Source organism: Ambystoma mexicanum, chromosome 3p (assembly GCF_040938575.1).
Source record: "Ambystoma mexicanum isolate Mex_15411 chromosome 3p, UKY_AmexF1_1, whole genome shotgun sequence".
NCBI classification, from domain to species: domain Eukaryota; kingdom Metazoa; phylum Chordata; class Amphibia; order Caudata; family Ambystomatidae; genus Ambystoma; species Ambystoma mexicanum.
Window position 1 is genome coordinate 881,458,203 of NC_090925.1, and position 18,447 is coordinate 881,476,649.

The 18,447-nt window shown below is 47.7% G+C and overlaps 1 protein-coding gene across 4 annotated transcripts in view; it reads left to right on the forward strand.

The window, feature by feature from the left end:
- Nucleotides 1-18,447, forward strand: part of CLN3 (CLN3 lysosomal/endosomal transmembrane protein, battenin) — a 652,734-nt gene that overhangs the window by 599,276 nt on the left and 35,011 nt on the right. The window contains exon 1 of one of the 4 annotated variants that reach the window (XR_011304413.1): nt 3,818-7,006. The exons of the other annotated variants lie outside the window; for them this stretch is intronic. The gene's annotated coding sequence lies outside the window, so the exon portion shown is untranslated. Of the gene's footprint in view, nt 1-3,817; nt 7,007-18,447 lie in introns of those variants that run through there. 4 annotated transcript variants of the gene reach the window in all.

The following is an 18,447-nucleotide window of genomic DNA, read 5'->3' on the forward strand; positions in this document are numbered from 1 at the left end:
AAACGAATCAGGATACTGCAGTGTTTTTTTCAATTTTGAAAGCCACGATCAGAGTATGGCATATTTCTATTCTTTATCAATAAGCTACTGTGGCTTTAAGAATACAGATCTTTCCTTGACCCTGCAACTGATTTGCACACAATTCCAATTAGCTTCCCTTAACCCTTATAGAGACGGCTAAAAGGAGTGCCCCGAACCAAGTCACAGTCCAACTAAGTCTTTGTCTTTCTATTTGTCAGCGTCTGCGTCCTTCTTCCTCGTCATAGACCTCGTCTGCACGTGCTGTGGTCCTTCCCTGATGCTTGTACTTGCTTCTCGTTGGGGTGCGGAGGGCAGAGAGGTTTCTCCAGCAAAGATTTTAATGTCGCCGATGAATATCCAAGCATGCCTGCCTTGCACTTTGACAGAAGACACGTGATGTCTTCCACAATGAACGGACCGTTGAAGCGGGGTTCGTCTCACCTTTTTCTTGTTTGGTTCCATATTAGGACCTCATCTGCGGTGAATAGCTGGGAAGACAAAATTTTGGAGATGTACTTGTTTCTGTGTTCTGTACTGCCCTGCACCCTTGTCGCTGCAGCTGTCCTGAAATGACAGAAATACTGGAAGTCATACAGTTCAAATAATTATGCATTTCCATTCCAAACAGATCTGCAATTGACTGAGCATCACTTCTAACTCTGGATGGAGGCGTTAGGGGTGTTCTCATTCCGCCTCCCAGGCACGATTTCGTGATGCGTGAGATGGTGGTCAGAACCCGGTTGGTTCCTCAAAGCATATAATGCCAGTGGTAGGCAATGCAACCACCCTTTTGTCAGAGTGAGCTTCAACTTGGCTATCCTTTCCTTAAGCAAACCCTTGAGCCTCTCACAGATCCCATTTCCTTGCGGATGATAAGCCTAGGAAAACTTATGCGTTATACCAAGCAACAAGCTGATCTGCTCAAATGTCTGGTTCACAAAATGCAGGCGATTGTCTGACCTTATTACCTCATATACTCCTCATCTAGGAAATACTTCCCTTACTGAGAATTTAGCTGCACAGGTGGAATCTGGATGTGTACAGGGACCTGCCTCAATCCACCTTGAGAAGGAACACACTACAACAATCATGTATCTATATCCATTACATACTTGAATCATATCGACATAGTCAATATGCAAATGCTGAAAGGGGCCAATGTTCTTGGAATAACCCCCCTAAATGTGTAGAGTGTATGCCCAGCTGTATATTTTTTAAAGACTATACAATTTGCCATATAAAATACAACATGCTCTAACAAATTTGGTACAAACCAATCTTCAGCAATTGTTGCCGCAAGGTGCTCCCTAGTTGTGTGCGTAGGGTTAGTGTAGCTGTTACAGCACCACCATTAGTAAGGCTACAGGCATCACTGGTTTATCAGTGCTGTCTTATCGCCACAATGCTTCAGAGGGGTTTAAAGAACACCCTCTTCGTGTCCACAGATTTTTCTCACCTTGAGGTGCTTCCCCCTGAACCTCCATAAGCAGAGCTTTTGACAAATCACTATATTTTTCAACCACATTCATCAACACAACCATTTTCTCTTTTACATCGAGCATTTCAAAAGACATTGGGCCTCATTACGACCTCGGCGGTAGCCATGCCGCTATTGGCGGAATGGCTGCCGCCGAAATCGCGTCCGGGTCCCCAGAATGAGGAATTACCGGGCCATTTGGAGTTCGGAAGGCCCGGTAATTCCTCCCTCTAAGGACCCGGACCCGGTCCTTCCCCATTCCCATTTCAGCCCCCATAGGGCTGAATGGGAATGGGAGAGGGAGCAAACGGGCCATTACGAGTTGGCCCGTTGTTTGCTTCCTCTTCCCCTCGCGGGATCCGGTAAGCACGCCTGGTTTGACCAGGCGTTGCTTCCTGGGTCCCACGAGGGGACCTCGTAATGAGGTGGTACGGGGTAAACGGCGCCGGCACCTTTTACGGTGCCGTTTAGCCCGTACCGCCAGGTTCGTAATGAGGCCCATTATGTTTTCTGAACATGCAGCGATTTTCGCTTCGTCTGCTGCTTGGTTTCCGCGTGAGATCAAATCTGCCCTTTTAGTATTTGCTGCACATTTAACGACCGCCATGGCCACTGGGAGTTGTAATGCCTTAATAAGCCTGTCCAATAAGGTGGCATGTTGCACTGGCGTGCCATCCGCTTGGAGGTAGCCCCTCCTTTTCCAACATGCTAATCCTGCATGCACGGTTGACGTCACATAGGCGGATTCACTGTACACTGTCACTTCCTGGTCTGCATGATTCTCGAGCGCGACAATCAGCGCTACTAACTCTGCAGCTTGTGCTGAGTAGTGAGACGGTAGTCCTGCACTTACCAATGTCTGAAACTCCCCATTAGCTGTGTATTTTACCACAGGAACACCCGTATATCTCTGTCCATCATTTTGATTGATTTTTGAAGAACAGTCAATAAAAACAATATCTCCACCTGGCAAGGCATATTCTTTTACTCTTGGCATTACGTCCTAGAACTCTTCATAATTCGAACAATCATGCGCATGCTCATCCTCTGCCAGTGATTCGACTACAAACATGGCAGGATTCACTACTCTGCATCTAACTATTTTAATCACTAGATTTGATATGACTACCTCGTTGGCAGAAGCCCTTTGGGAAGTCAATGTGCCCTTGGGTTTCTATAGAATAGCAAATAGCGTGTGTTCTACAAATAAGGTCATGGTGCATCCCATCACTATGCTTGCAGCTTTCTCTATGTCGAACGCGGCGGCAGCCACAGACTGTTCGCACGGAAAGTGACCTCTCATTACTGGGTCTAAAATCCCACTGTAATATGCAAAGGGCTTGTACCCCAATGTGGTTCTCTGCGTGTGTACTGCTGTCATAACAGTGCCATCTGTTTGCGAGAATAAAAATAATTCCTCAGCAGAATTAGGAATTCCTAAAACTGGAGCTATTCAAATTGCTTTTTTTAGCTCTTCAAATGCTTCCTCCATTCTCTGTCCACACAATGTTTTCCTGTATTGCCTGTGCTTCCTTTAAAGCCTGCAGTAATGGCCTTATATATGAACTGTAATCAAATACCCATGCTCTGAAGTAATTACATAATCCCAAAAACCTCTGTTTTATCGTGTGTGGTTTTGAGGGTTTCAAAATGGCCTCCCCTCTCTCAGGAGTAACCTTCTTTCTTTCATGTGAAATCAGTTGCCAATATACAACATTTCTTGTTGACGATAATGTAACTTCCCTTTGTCAACCTTATATCCTTTGTCAGCAAGTATTATCCTCAGCTGAACAGAATCGCGTCTACACTCTTCCTCTGAAGTGCTGCAAACTAGAATATCATCCACGTATTGCAGAACAACACTTTCCAAATCAATATTGCTTAAGTCCATCTGTAGGACTCTATTGAAAATTGATGGAGACTTGCCCCTGGGGCAAACAAGTGCTTTTCAATCGTGTCTGTCTGAATGTAAATCAAGTCAAATCCTGTGAGTCATTGTGCAATGGGATTGAGAAAAACGCATTTTTCTAATCAATCACATGGAAATATCGTGCTCCATCAAGTATATTACATAGACTTGTAAACGGGTTAGGAACTAGAGGGAACTCGGCTTCTACAATATGGTTTATCGGCCTTAAATCTTGAATTAGTCTCCAAGACCCCCCCTTAGATTTTACGATGGGATACACAGCAGTATTACACGGTGACTCTGACGTCACTTAGATGCCCTGCTCCATCATGGCGGAAATTGTCTTGAAAATACCTTCATCTGCCTCTCAAGACATGGGATACTGTCGTGCTTGAGGTAAAATTGCTTGTGGTTTTAGTTTCATCTTTACTTCTCTGGCCCCCTTCAATAGGCCTACGTCATAGGGGCCTGTGGTCCATAATGAAGCTGGCACTTTCGCCATGTCTTTCTCAAAATACTCGGGACGTTGTTGTGCTATCATCATTTTCTGGAGTACCTGCCGTTTAATTACCTTTACCCAATAAGTAATACTCATCTCAAATATCACTTTGTCATCAGATGGATGATCGCCAAATATGTCCTCAGTGGTGACGTCAGTTAATCTGTAATTTAAAAACAAAGGGTCTTAACTCCTCTCGGACCCTCCAACCCCGACAGAACAAAAACTGTTGAATAAAGGCCTGGGATTTATGCCAACCACAAGCTACTATGGCTTTAGGATGAGAACCAAGATCCATCAACTTTTCCGTAAAATCCACCTAAAACAGTTTTTCACAGATAAGAGCTATGAATGTGAAAATAATGCCAGTGGCTTAAAAAAATCCTCAGATTTTCATCCTCCTTTCTCGAGTCTAACACCAGAAGCAATAGTTTTTGAAAAAAGGGTTCTATCTGAATTGAAACTACTTGAAAAGAATAACATCAATACTCATTTCTTTCAAAATTTAACACGGGACGAACGGAAATCTTTGCAACAACTAAAAAGCAATGAACAAATTATAATCAGAAAGGCCGATAAAGGAGGGGCAATTGTGCTACTCAACTGTAACTTCTACATCTCGGAATGCACTAGACAGCTAGATGATACATCATTTTACAAGAAAATACAGGAAGACACGACACCTCGTCTGAAAATAACAATTGAAGAAAAAACAAGGAAAGCACTGGAAAGAGGGTGGATCTGCAAACAGGAGTATGATTTTCTAACAGCAAAGAAATCGTCCATACCCAAATTCTACATCCTGCCAAAGATCCATAAATCACTACTTGACCCTGCAGGCCACCCAATCGTGTCAGGTGTAGGTTCACTGTTAGAGCCGCTTTCAAAATTTGCGGACAAATACTTAAAACAGTTTGTACTTGAGATGCACTCATATGTACAAGATACTACAGAAGTCATAACTTTAATCAAGAACTACCCTTTTGATAACAAGCGGCAAATGCTAGTAAGTCTCAATATAGTATCTTTGTATACGTGCATGCCACAGGATCTTACTCTCGAAGTTTTGGAAGAAGTGCTCCTTGCGAAGAGAACGGAAGGAGAATGTCCTAACAGCTTTATACTCTGGTGTGCGTCAATGTCCCTAAAAGAAAACTTTTTCAGTTTCAATCAGCAACTTTTCCAACAAGTTCATGGAACTGCGATGGGCTCGTCGGTAGAACCTTCTGCAGCCAACCTGTTTGTCGAATCTTTTGAAAAAAGCGTAATCTATAGCCACTCCAATCCTTTTTTAAACCAACTTCACATTTGGAGGCACTGTATAGATGACATATTAATCATATGGGACGGCGATGTAACCACGTTCGAAAGTTTCAAGGAATGGTCAAATGGACAGAACCCGTTCCTAAAATTTACGGCAACTACCAGTACAACTGCAATCAACTTCCTGGATATCACGATCTGGGCAGACAACAGTGACAACACACTTAAAGTGAAACCGTATCATAAACCAACGGATCGGAACTCCCTGTTACAGTATGACAGCTGCCATCCTAGCCATATCAGGAAGAATTTACCAGTAGGCCAATTCTTGCGTCTCAAGAGAAATAGCTCCAACACTGCAACCTTTGAAGAAGAAGCAACAACTCTAAGTCTTAACTTGCGCACAAGAGGATATCCTAATAAGATTGTGAGGTGAGCTCATAAACGAGCAAAGAACAATAACAGAGAAGCCCTCTTAGAATATCGCAACAAATCACAAGATAATGATCAAATTGTGTTTGTCAGTACATTTAACACATTTTCCAACAAAGTGAATGCTATCATTAAACGAAACTGGCATATTTTAGACTCTGGTGAATGCCCCATTAAAAAACGACTCTGTGCATTTAAGAGAGGTCCAAATATGAAAGAGCTGGTTACCAGAAACGACATCTCAGTTCAATCACCCCAGCTGACCTTGACTGAGTCCTGGGGTTTGCCAAAAACCTGTCCTAAAATGTATATTGGAATGACAGAAAGGAACATCAAAACAAGGATCACAGAACATAAAAGCTGCATTAGAAATAAGAACATAACAGCTCCCATGGTGGGACATTTTCTGTCCATGGACCACACTCCGGAGTCTTTCACATGGAGTGTACTGTCACAAATGAATCACAAAGAAAACACAACGGCTAACAAGAAAAGATTATTCGACACAGAACAAAGACTAATATATCTTTGTAATTCTGTAGAGATAGGTCTTAATGAGTCCATCGATTGGAACAGACTGTGAAGGACAGCTAGTGCAGTGCCCTGCAGATTTATTCTCTGTCAGGTATGGTATAGGTGCTTACCTACACAATACCAGAGTTTGTCCATTGTTCAAGGATACACTCGGAGTGCAATGGTCAGTCTTTTCGATATTTTTCAGTACATACTGTTTTTACATGTACAAAAATACATATCGAAATAGAAGAACTCCCAATTATTAATTGAGAAACTAGTATACCTTATTAAATACGTTTTATTATCCCAGCAAGTCTCACTAAATTTAAGGTTACTTTAGGAAATAAATAAATAACAAATTACATACTGGTGGCACAGAGACACGCCGATAATTTTTTTGCTTCACGGTTAGAACCGCAAGATGAACATAGTTAATACTAGACTCTTTCCAAGATGGCTCCCGCAATACACACTCATGGGCATTGGAGGTTTACTCCGTTTTCAGTTTCTACGTCCCGTTTGTATAAGTGTCGGATGTGTCACGACGTCAAGCAGTCACGTGGTCTTGATGCAGACACACGACCCAGAGGAGACCGGGAGAGAGAGAAAACAGAAACAGAGAGCGCAAAAACCACGTTGTGAGTATAGAAATAAATATACACGAGCGTTATGTAACGATCTGAGTTGCCTCAGAGATGTAGATTTCGAAACCACTTTATTTTAAATCTGTGTCGGTAAGAGTCCATTTCTTGTTGTTTTGTCATTTCCATTAGGTGGAGCGAAGGACGTGCATGTTTTCGGCACTGCGTTTTGGAATTCATTTCCGTACACAGCTGTTCATGTAACCCACGCACAAGTGCTGTGTCAGCACCAAGAAACTTAACAAGAGGTTAGCTGTGTGTTTTTAATACCAGTCTTTTTCCCTGCAGCTACAGTCTTTGTGACTACTGTCGGCCCAGTGTATTTCACTGAGCAGTTCATAAACTTCAGCGAACAGCACAATTAGATCTCCTTTTGGGTCCACTGTGTGCTGTAATTGCGACTTATTAGACCATAACTATGTCTTTAGGAATTTTAAATATAAATGAGAGAACAAACCATCAACAGCTCTTTGTACTTTTTGTATAGCACTTATTACTGTAGAAATAAGTGGAACATAGAAGTATAATTTTCGAACTTTAAATATACTTCAAAGTGAAGCTGGTTTTAAGATTAAATGCACTCAGTTATTTCCCAACCACCATTTACCAAGCCACCTGTTGCCTCATTTTCTTCTATAGAGAAAACCTCCTTTTCAAGCTGATCGTGTGATCACCCCTGCTACTACTCATAAATTGGCAGATGGGTAAGCCTCTAATCCGAAAACAGTCCCAAAGGCAGACAAACCACTCTTTTTAGGGTTTGTTCCGAAGGCATACAACTGATTCGTTCTGTTGGTTTTCTTCCATCCCTTAGGTTGGTACTTCACAGCAAAAGAAGCCATCCTTAATGAGCTACCCTCCCTCCTTTGCATCAAGTGCCACAGAATGTATACAAAATCTCTCTAGTAATCAACATGCTACTTGATGTTTGTAATATCACCCCCTGAAGAATTTCCCGTTACTTATCCTTTTTAAGGTTAATGGGAATGAAACATGTCGGGCTAATGTTTTTTTGTGAGAATGCTGTCACAAGTATAAAAAGGCACTAATAGCCGTTACGGACTTAGAATTATTGAAAGTGTCCCAGTATCGAAATAGAGATTCCAGATTAGACATCAAATGTATGTTTTATCTTAGATGCTAATGTTGCATTTCTTTCATGTTATGTTTTTTTCGGTATACAATTGTTTGTTTTGTCTTGTAATTCTAACAGTAACTACAAAGAGAAACACTTTCTGTAGGTAGGAATTGTTTTTCCGTTTTTCTATTTTTTCATGGTATAGGTTTCTACTTTACTAAGAAACAGAATCTTTTCAGGTTCTACTCTAGGACTGTTTTTCCTAAACAAACTTGTTTCGCAAACTTTTTTTGCTGACTTTGTTTTTTTGTTGTCCAGCACATTAGGATTTGTGATGGTTGTTAAACTATCTTTTTATAAAAAAAATTATATATTAAAAAAGGTTTTAATCTAAATGCAATAATACAATAAAAAGAGATATATATATTTTTTCAATCAAGATTGTAGTGTCATTTGTTGCAATCGAGTAGGTGAGTTCATAATGTCTCCCCATAGATGCGTTTAGATCTGAAAGGGTGAGTTTCCGAGAGGAGTTAAGACCCTTTGTTTTTAAATTAAACGTTTTGTATTGGCCGCTGTCTTAAGCCTCCGTTTCCAAAACAAAAACAGTCCTCTGTACGTTTTTCAGTCAGTTAATCTGTAACCTTATCCGATGGCAATCACTGCACACCATTGCCTGCCTTTGTCATCTTTCCCATCAAGCAAAGCCATTTTACCTTGCACTATGGCTGCTTGTAACTCTAAGGGAAACACTTGCCCTTCTTCTTCAAGCATAGGTATCTTTGGTCTAAACAGAAATTCATCAGGTATTCTCATTGCTCTGCCTGCTATGCCTGGCAGATATGCCAACAGAACATGTACTCCATAATAAAAAAACTTCTGGCTCTAAAGGTATTGCTCTCATGGCTACTTGTCCTGCAAATGCTCTAATAATTTTGCACACGTTTAAGTAATGCATTCCAGGCGTTCTCCAGCATGGGGTCTGGCATGGATTCACATGCTCATGAATATTCCCCGTCGTCAGGCTGGGAATCCTCGGTAAAGAAAAAACCAGTATCAGTTTCGTTTCTGATCTGCCTTTCGTAGTAGTAACCAATCACTGGTCTCTGCGTCATACTGACCACAGCCAATGACTGCCCTCTACCTAAGCCCCGCCTCTGGCAGCCATCTTCAGATTTTTACCGCACGTTCAAGTGTTGGGATCCTCGTGCTATTGCTCTCGAGCGTTAGTGCTATTTTTTCACGTTTTTTCTCAAAAACTTGGTTTTTTTCAGTCAAAAGAGCCTCAAGCTCCACCGACTCTCCATCCGATCAACGGGGACCCGTGTCGGATTGGTCTACGCCCCTCAAGGGTGAAGATTCGTCGAGCTACACTTTTGGAGGACTCCAGAAGTTTCTCAGGCCCATCTCGGTCATGGCCCAGGAGAAGGGAAGCTCGACGCCCGGAAAGCTGTTCAGGGTCTGCCCTGGATGCCAGCTGCAGAATGTCTTTAAGGAAGACGAACACTCCTTTTGTTTTTACTGCCTACTTGAAGACAAGACGCACGTGGAGAAGGACTGTGCGTTTTGCGGCAACATGTCGGAGCGGACCATGAAGGACCGCCATCAACGTCTTGCCAACTGGCTGGAAGGGAAGAGCCCGTCCGGCGAGAAGAAGAGGAAATCCGAGCGGTCTTCTAAGACCTTTGAGGACGCCCCGGCGACGGGGGTCCAACATAAGGCCAAGCACCGCGAGTCCACTGGCACCGGGAGCGCCGAACGGTCGGGCTCTACGGGCGCCAGGCAGGGCGCACCCTCCCCGGCACCATCAACCACGAGCCAACGCTCTGGGTCGGGTAAGAGGAAGGCCAAGCACCCGGCAAAGCTCCTGGAGAGGCCCCAGTCGAGCTCGAAGGCGGAGGGGGAGCGAGGCAGTGTCCCCCCCCTCAAGGAGAAGGCGGTGAGCGCACCAAGGGTGGTGAAAGCCTTAATCCATCCGGCCAAGGCCTCTATCGAGACAGTCGCGGCGGCCCTGGCTCAGCCTGTGGAGGCTACGCCGGTGGTGGCGACCTCGGGGCTCAGAGTCTCCCTGCCACCGCGGAGGGAGTCCTCTTTTATGTCCATCGACAGGACCCCCGTGAAACCTCCGACGGAGAAGAAAAAGGGGGGGCAGGAGGTCGCCGTGGATTCGGCCTCAACCTCTGAGGAAGAACTGATCGAGATCTTAAGCCACGGCGTTGGCGTGGAAGAAGACCAGCCCGTCGGGAGGGATCCCGACGCAGGAGACGACATGGTCGAGGGTACCGACGGGGCCCCTGACCGCCCGTCGGATTCCCCTCTGCCAGTGCCGCAAGACAACTCGGCGGCCATTTTGTTGGCTATACAGTCCTTATGCTCAGAGATAAGGACGAGACTGCCGTTACCAGTGGAGGAGCCACTCCCGTCGGGGGACCCGGAACCAGGCCCTTCGGGCAGCCCCCCTCCTGAGAAAAGAAGGATTCACCCTCCACCTCCTTTTCAGCCGTCGCGCCCCGTTCAGCCCTCCTCCCCGTCCACGACTCGAGGGGATGATACGGGGACTGACACGGCCGCAACGGGTACGGACGACGAGGTGTACGACGAGGATCTGCCGTCGTCTCCTCCCACCCGGGCTTCCCCGCCCGACGAGATTGGATCTTTTCACTCCATGATCGCCAGGGCATCCGAGTTCTTCCAGCTCTGCCCTGAGGAGAAGAAGAAGGAAGGTTTCCTTTATCAGCGGCACGAGGCCAAGAGGAAGACGGTCCTCGCGGTACCTCTACTGGACGATATATGGGATGAGGGCCTCGCCCTCCTCAAGAACCCATCCATGACGCCGGCTAGAAGAGACCGGTACGAGAAAAAGTACCGGGTCCCGGACGCGGCCCCCTTGTGCCTCCGGGCGCAGCCTACCCCGGACTCCGTCGTCTCCGCGGCGGCCAGGAAGAAAGCAGGGGGGGGTTGCGGCCTCCACGTCGACTTCCCCGCCAGACGGCGAGGGAAAGAAATTGGACACGATGGGGCGCAAGGTCATCTCGTCTGCAGCGACGACGATTAAGGCGGCTAACGCCTTGGCTATCGTAGCCCGGTACGACAGGGAGCTGTGGTACAAGCTGGCTCCCCTGCTGGACTTCCTACCGGACGACAAGAGGGCGGATGCCCTGGAGATCTTGCAGGAAGGTGAGGTGGCGTCGGACCACGCCATCACTATTGCGACGGACATCGCCGACACTGGATTTCGCCAGTTGGGCAATGGCGTGTGCCTTAGGCGGCGTGGATGGCTCAAGGCTACTGACTTCCGTCAAGACGTACAGACCAGAGTCCTGGACATGCCGTTCGATGGGAACAACCTGTTTGGGAAAACAGTGGACGATTCCCTTCAAGCCATTAAAGCGGACACAGAGACAGCCCGGGCTCTCGGGGTACTCCAGCAACGGCAGCCGCCCTTTTGGAGCGGCGGAGGCAAGGGCGCCTCCAAAGGTTCCGGCGGCGGATTTTCCACCTACCGTCAAGAGGCCCGTTCGTCGTCTCAAGAAGCTTACAGGGGACGAGGCAAGTCAGGCGGACCCCGCCGTCATCGCCAAGGAGGTCAAGGCGGCAAAGCCTTGTCTAAGCAGGATTGAACCGGCCGTGGGGTCGGGCCCCCACCGAAGCACCCCGGTGGGAGGCCGGCTGGTGAGCTTCGTCAGCGTGTGGGAGACCATCTCCACCGACCGTTGGGTGCTGGACGCCCTAGCCCAGGGCCACGCGCTCGAGTTTCAAAGAAGGTGCCTGCGCGTCCCCCCTGTGGCCAGGAAAGAGCTTCATGTCCCTCAGCTTCTCCGGGAGGTAAGGGCGATGCTAAGGAAGGGCGCCATCAAACTCGTCCCAAGGAGGCTTCGGGGCTCCGGAGTTTACTCAAGATACTTCCTCGTGAAGAAGAAGACGGGAGGATGGCGCCCCATCCTAGACCTACGGCGGCTGAACAAGTTCATCAAGGCTCAGAAGTTCCGGATGGTCACCCTCCAGCACGTCCTGGGGCAGCTGGAGGAGGGCGACTTCCTGTCGTCGTTGGATTTGGAGGATGCCTACTTCCATATTCCCATCCTAAAGGGGCACCGAAAATTCCTCAGGTTCGTGGTCCAAGGGCGTCACTACCAGTTCAGAGCCCTTCCCTTCGGTCTACGGTCTGCACCCAGGGTATTCACCAAGTGCCTTGCACCAGTGGCTGCGCAGCTGCGCTGAGAGGGGATCCATGTCTACCCCTACCTGGACGACTGGCTCATCCGAGCCAAGACGAGGGAGCTCGCCGTGGAGCACACGGCAAGGACCGTCCAACTTCTCACGGACCTGGGATTCTCCGTGAACTACGCCAAGTCCCACCTGGTACCCGCGCAAAACGCACTGTTTCTGGGAGCGAAGCTCGACACAGTGTCCCTTCTGGCCTCCCCGTCGGAGGAAAGGACCAGGTCCATCCTGGGCAAGGTACAGCGGATGTTGGTTTCCGACGCGGCCAAGGTGAGGTCCATCAAGTCCCTCCTCGGAATGATGTCTTCTTGCATCTACCTCATTCCCATGTGCAGGCTCCGGATGCGCCGTTGCAGGAGTTCCTGTACGCGCGCTGGATCCAAACTACGGGCAGCTTCGAGGAGAGGATCACACTCGACGAGAGTTTCCGCCGAGCGATCCGGTGGTGGGGCACCCGCGCGCATCTGACGGCGGGCATGGACTTCCAGACCCCAGACCACAAGGAGACAGTGACCACGGATGCCTCCCTGGAAGGGTGGGGAGCGCACACCGAAAATCTGCACGCGAGAGGCCTTTGGCTCCCGACGGAGAAGTCCCTCCATATCAACGTCCTGGAGCTCCGTGCAGTGTTCTGGGCCCTCAGGTCCTTCCTTCCGTCCCTCAAGGGCAAGGTGGTGAGGATCTTCACCGACAACACCACCACCATGTTTTACATCAGGAAACAGGGCGGAACCAGGTCCCCAGCACTGTCCAAGGAGGCGCAGGACCTGTGGCATTGGGCCGTCGCCCAAAGGATGTTTCTGGTGCCGTTTCATCTGGCAGGGATAAAAAACACCATCGCCGACTCACTCAGCAGGGAGCTGCGCTCGTGCCACGAGTGGGAACTACGGCAGGATCTAGTGGATCGCCTCTTCTGATGGTGGGGCACACCCCAGATCGATCTGTTCGCGACGGCGACGAACTCCAAGTGCCGGAGGTTCGCCAGCAGGTTTCCCCAGCCGAGGAGCATGGGCGATGCTTTCTCGTTCCCCTGGGCGGGCCTGTTCCTATACGCGTTCCCTCCATTGCCACTACTGATCCGGCTCATCAACCAGCTCAAGAGGTCACGGTGCAGGATGATCCTCGTCGCACCTGCGTGGCCGAGGCAGATATGGTTCCTGGACCTTCTGGACTTGTCAGCGTCCCCGTCAATCAAGCTGCCAGTGGACGCGGACCTGCTCTCCAGGGAAGGAGGCGCCATCCTCCACCACGACCCGAAGTCGCTGAACTTGCAGGCCTGGCTCCTGCAGCGCTAGAGTTTGGAGGATACGACATACCGGCCGACTGCAGAGAGGTTCTTGCAAAGGCCAAGGCGTCCTCGACTCTTAAATGCTATGGACACAAATGGACGAGGTTCTCTGTCTGGTGCCACGCACAGAAGATTAACCCTCTAAGGATTACGGCTCCCCAAGTACTGCCGTACCTGTTGACGCTGGCCAAAGCTGGACTGGCACACGCGTCCATCAAGATTCATCTTGCTGCGATCTCCCGATACACTAGAACCACGGGGCAGACGTCCTTGTGGTCTCATCGTCTGGTGAAAGAGTTCATGAAGGGACTGTTCAGATCGTTCCCGCCGGTGAAGGCTCCGGCCCCGGCGTGGGAGCTCAACGTGGTGCTGACCAAGCTCATGGGACCTCCGTTCGAGCCTCTGCACTCGGCCCCGTTGAAGTTCCTGTCCTGGAAAACAGCGTTTCTTGTGGCCATCACCTCCGCACGACGGGTGGGAGGGATCCAGGCCCTTTCCTGCAAGGCCCTGTACTTGACTTTTCACGACACGAGGGTGGTGCTCAGGACGCACCCCTCCTTCATGCCCAAGGTGCCGTCGGACTTCCATCTCAACAAACCCTTGGTGTTGCCTGTGTTTTTCCTGTCGCCTTCGTCGCCGGCTGAGAGGGCTTTGCACTCGCTGGATGTGGCTAGAGCGCTGAAGTTCTACGTGGATCGCACAAAGTGTTTTCGGAAGACGTCACAACTCTTTGTGAACTTTGGACCTGTCAATCAGGGGAAGGCTCTCTCGAAGGCTTCCATTTCCAGATGGCTCTCCAGCTGTATCATGTACTGTCGCCGGTTGGCAAACCGACCGCTGCCTGGTCGTCCGAGAGCACATTCCACCAGAGCGATCGCAGCTACCACGGCGTTCCTATCTGGTGTGCCCCTGCTGGACATTTGCAGGGCTGCTACGTGGAGGTCGACGCACACCTTCACGAAATTCTACTGCGTCGATCGGGATTCCAGGGAGGAGTCCAGGGTCGGCCAAGCAGTGCTGCGCAACCTGTTCGCCTGAGGTGAGCCTGGTGAGGAGGTAAGATTGCTTAATGTTGAGTTTGATGTGATGCTTAATGTTGAGCCTTTGCCACCTCCCGTGGTTGTGCATGTGGGTACTGCTATGTATTCTTTATTCATGAGCATGTGAATCCATGCCAGACCCCATGCCGGAGAAGGAACAAGTTACTTACCTGTAACTGTTGTTCTCCAGCATGGGTCTGGCATGGATTCACATGCGAACCCTCCCGCCTACCCCTCTGCGGCTCTTCACTTGGTCATACTGCCACTTCACCTGCTTCCAAATCTGAAGATGGCTGCCAGAGGCGGGGCTTAGGTAGAGGGCAGTCATTGGCTGTGGTCAGTATGACGCAGAGACCAGTGATTGGTTACTACTACGAAAGACAGATCAGAAACGAAACTGATACTGGTTTTTTCTTTACCAAGGATTCCCAGCCTGACGACGGGGAATATTCATGAGCATGTGAATCCATGCCAGACCCATGCTGGAGAACAACAGTTACAGGTAAGTAACTTGTTCCTTCAGCACACTATGCCTTGTAAACTAGATCGTCATATTGAGCTTTGTCATCAAATCTCGACCCAATATATTGACAGGTATCTGCCTTGAATATAGCAGAGGCACCTTCATGTTGCATTCTCCTATAGAGACTGGTAACTCTTCAGTGAAAGGAACTCTACTTGTAGCTCGTGAAGAGCCTGGAGTATTCATGGTAGTGGCAGACATTAAGAACTTTCCCTCACATATACTTAAGCGTGTTGCACCCGTGTCAACTAAAAATGAAATATTCTTGCCCACTATAGTGACGTCTACCCTTGGTTCCTCGTGAGGATTCGGCGTCACGGATAGGACTGAACACATCAAGTCTCCTAGTGAGCTGTCCTATTGCGGGTACAGACTCATTCTGTTACCTGAAAACAGATTCCCTCCGCTAACTGTGACACTCCCTATCCTAGGTGTCGTCCTGTGGTTGTGCTCTGTTGAATCTGCATAGGTGCGTGTTACGACTGCCCTTGTGGCAGAGCACTGCTTCCTGCTGTGTCTGCAAGCCTCGCTGCATTCTCGGCACTTGCTGCTGTTGCATTGTTTGATTCTGAGCAAACCCATCACTGTACTGCTGTGAATATGCAGGCAGGTTTAAAATCCCCCTGCTTGAAAATGTGTCATTTTGCAAAAACCCTTGACCTCTACACATGCGAGCAAAATGCCCAGTCATCCCGCATGTCCAACATATAGGTGGCCTCCAAATCTGCCCATCCTGCATGTTCTGACCGTCGTTTTGCATATTTTGAAATCCACGTTGGTTATTTTGAAAGCCTCCCCGATTATTCTGCCGATTTTCTTGATTATTCTGAAAACCTCTTCCTCGAAATCCACCCCTCCCACGCGGAGTAAACTCATTATTACCCTGGTCAAACTGCCTTTGGTTATTCACCTGTGGCATGCTTGCATTCTGCTGTGGATTCGATCCATCTGCACTTGTCAACATTGCCCCTTCAATGGCATATTTCGACAGTTTTTTCTGCACTAATTTTGCCTCCTCGCCCTTCCAGGCATTGTCTTTTTTGCGATTCTTTTCCTGCAAGAGCCTGCAATAGTGCACAATGGTCAGCTGAATCTCCGGCCACAGTTGGGCTTCTATGCCCACTAATTTCTTGAGCTGCTTCTGTACAGGTTCTGTCAGCCCCTGGCACAATTTATGATTCAATACTGGAATGGATTTTGCCCAAGACTCACACGTTTCCAAAGCCCAGGATTCCTGAAAATTGTGAATGTAAATCAACGGATCATCTCCGTCCTTCTCATACAGTATTCTGAGCGTTTTCCAGACTTCCGCCCTACAGTTATTGAATGCTGCTCCATCATGAGCAGTGTTGACTATAGTCATACCAGGGTTCCCTGCCCTTGTCCACACATCATCAGCTCTCTCCCCAAGTATGGCAATTAAAATACCCTTAATGTCCCCTATAGCCAACGTGTTTCTTCCTGTCATTTTCTCTAACTCATGTATCCATTTTCCTGCACCCGAGGTTAAACTGGGGAGTTTCCATCTTAAATTATCTTTGTCCATCTGGGGCCATGCTATATACTGCAGTCTGACCCCTCCTTTCTCTAACATGGGGAACTGTGACGTCCCAAACTCATTCTCATCTCTCATCATTTGTCTGTCCAATGCAGGAACGATATTACCACACCGCCTTCTACCAGGTAGTGATCTTAATCTGCTCACATAAGGTGGCAATTCTCCCCTTTCACTGTGTAATTGCCCCTTGGGTCGATCTGACTGTGTCAGCGGTTCTGGCGTTCTGGTTACAGGTGTGTTTATATCTGACCATCTGACGTCTTTCTCCATTGAAAAACATCCCTCAGGTCCACATACGTCTCCTCTTTCCTTCCCCATGGAAGGTGTCTCTGTCTTCGTCTGACATTTCCTGTGCTCAACTCGTGCAACTTCTTGTGCAACTTCTCTCGTCGTCATCTGTGCTCAGAGTCAATTTAGAGACGCTCCTTTGGCCTCGTACTACATGAGGCTCCCTCCATATCATAAAACTGAGTAGTCTCTAGTCAATCGTTTTTTCCCTTCCCCTTTAACCCTTTCTGGGGTTTCATTTCATGATATACTTTGTCAATCGCTTCCCCAATGCTCCTAGAGTCAAACTCGTCCTCTAGATGGGCCCGGTAATGACTCGTATTCTGGGAAGAATTCCTCTGTCACCCCATGCTACTTCCAGCTCAGGATCTCTTATCTCCTTTTCCAGGTGATCGAGATCGCGTTCTCTCTGCCTTCTCTTACGTTCCATATCTTCATCAAATTCTCTTTGTTTCCTTGCTTCCTCTCTGACTCTCTTCTTCTTTTTTCTTCATATCACTTCTCTCATTTGCCCTGCGTATCTCCTCATCCTTTCGTCTCTGTATTTTTATTACATCCTTTAATTTGTTTCTCTGCTTCTATTCTTTTTTGTTCTAACCTTTCCTGCTTATCGATCGCTCTCTGTCTATTATCGCATTTTCTTTGCTCTTCTGCTCTCTCTTGGTTTCTTGACTGCTCTTCTTGGTATAAGTGCTCTCGTCTTGGTTTAACTGCTCTCGTCTTTGCCTATCCTTCCTTTTTTCTCCTTCGTCTTTCAATCGTTCCTCTCTTTCCTTATCTTTTTTGTCTTGTTTGTCTTGATTTTCCCGTTGTCTTACATCCTCAATGCTCTTACCATCGAGGTTTAATAAAATCTGACCACCCATCCATTCGTTGTGTAAAAGCGCTGTCTCATCAGCCTTGTCTTTTTCTACTTTCTATTGTTTTATGTCTCTTCCTATATCTAGAGATGTACTTGCTCGATCACTTCTTTCCTTATCGCGTCCCTGGGGACTTTATGGATTACATCTTTCTCAGTATTTTTCTCCGTGCTCTCATCACTACTTTTCACAGGTGAGTCATATGCCGGGTTACTATATCCTGTTGCTGCTTAAGCTCCCTCAACAGGTATAATCCATCGTCTTTCTTGCTCTCGTCTCCTATTTCAGCTGGGGAGGGGGAGCAGAAGGCTCCTCACCCCCCTCTCTGCATATATTAAGTATCCAATCTATAGGAGGTACCTCATCTTTCTTTTGTTGATACATCCTCCAAAGCTCAAAACTAGCTAATTGCTTCTCTAGCTTCTTCCCCGTGTCTGCTGCATGCAGATATGACATCATATGCTGCAGGACTGCCTTCAATCGTGAACCTCCTTGGGGCCACGGCATAAACATTTTATCTGTGGTTTCTTTAACCCATTCCGCACTATACTGTTTGAGCTTAGGTGCATGCTTCAGTAACTGCTTACAGAGATGCGCAAGTGGAGTTATATCCTCAATTCTTGACTCGTCCATTCTTAACTCAGTAGAACACTCGTTTATTTTCAATCACAGATTTAAAAAGGTATGTTTCATAAAAATAATATAATATGAGCGAGCATCCAATCTTCGCAAGCTCCAATCCTGCTAACCACAATATTTTACTTTAATCTTACTAAAAATAACCATCAGGTTCAATTCTAATCAATCAGATAATATTTTCCGCTTATGAC